Here is a 1,296-nt window from a genome sequence, read left to right as displayed (position 1 = left end):
TTTTTCTGTATTATTAATGTTTGGAATTCGCATGCAGAAACACACTGAGAATTCTTTGCAATATGAGGTGTGTCCACTCACTTTATTTCACTTCCTCTTCGTCCCAGCACCATAGCGCAGACTCCTATTAAGTATTTTCCGCAACGCTGGTAAATTAACGTGGGCAGTTCGCAATTTCATCGACCCTAGGAAAAACATATACAGTTAGGAGTAAATACCCACACATAATTCTGGAGAATGCTGCAGCGTCGTAGAAAGCGAATGGCAATTTCACCAGGCCCCATGCAAACANACAAACTATTTTCGTAATATTACAGTATTATTTCTTTCATTTTCCCTCTTAACCCTGTACCAAATCTCTTCCTTGTTGTTTGTGTTGTTTTTCTGTATTATTAATGTTTGGAATTCGCATGCAGAAACACACTGAGAATTCTTTGCAATATGAGGTGTGTCCACTCACTTTATTTCACTCCCCTCTTCGCCCCAGCACCATAGCGCAGACTCCTATTAAGTATTTTCCGCAACGCTGGTAAATTAACGTGGAGAGTTCACAATTTCATCGACCCTAGGAAATATATATACAGTTAGGAGTAAATACCCACACATAATTCTGGAGAATGCTGCAGCGTCGTAGAAAGAGAATGGCAATTTCACCAGGCCCCATGCAAACACTAGAATTGCACCACCTTTTCTGTGACACCTTGTAGGTGAAAGAAAGAAGAATAATCTTGGCCTTACTTCACCTATGAGAGAGAAAAGAAGAAAACAAAGAAAACAGTTTATTTTACCTCTACTACTAGTAACCCCGTATCATATAAAAATATAAACAAATATAAATCGAGATTTTACCATACAGTTATTTATTAAAGAGTCCCAAAACTGACGAAAAGGAAGTGCTGAGAAGCCCTTTTATCCCGCCTCCCGCTCGGGGCGGAGAGGGTTGGGTTGGGTGGGCTTTTCAGAAAACTTACTATTGACTCGCTGTTAGGAATGAAAAGAAGTAAAAATTATTCCTAAAAGTTAATAACACATACCAGATATAAAAGTCAGTAAGGCTTGATCATTCTTTTCGCAAGCTATCAGAAAAAAAAAAGACACCACAAGAAACAAAACGCTCTTGTAGTGGGAAATACGGCATCCTTGTTAAACAAAGGAAGAGGATATATATATATATAACGTCTTTTACCAACTTACTTCATTCTTTATTTTTCTTCCCCTGGTTATTTTCAGAGTGTATAAATTAAAACATTGGGAATGGGTGAATTTATCCATCACCCAGCAATTTTTCACGGTCTT

The sequence above is a fragment of the Trypanosoma theileri genome (assembly GCF_002087225.1).
Source record: "Trypanosoma theileri isolate Edinburgh chromosome Unknown TM35_Tth_49_V1, whole genome shotgun sequence".
NCBI lineage: Eukaryota > Euglenozoa > Kinetoplastea > Trypanosomatida > Trypanosomatidae > Trypanosoma > Trypanosoma theileri.
The sequence above is the reverse complement of the archived record's forward strand: the minus strand, read 5'-3'. Positions refer to the sequence as shown.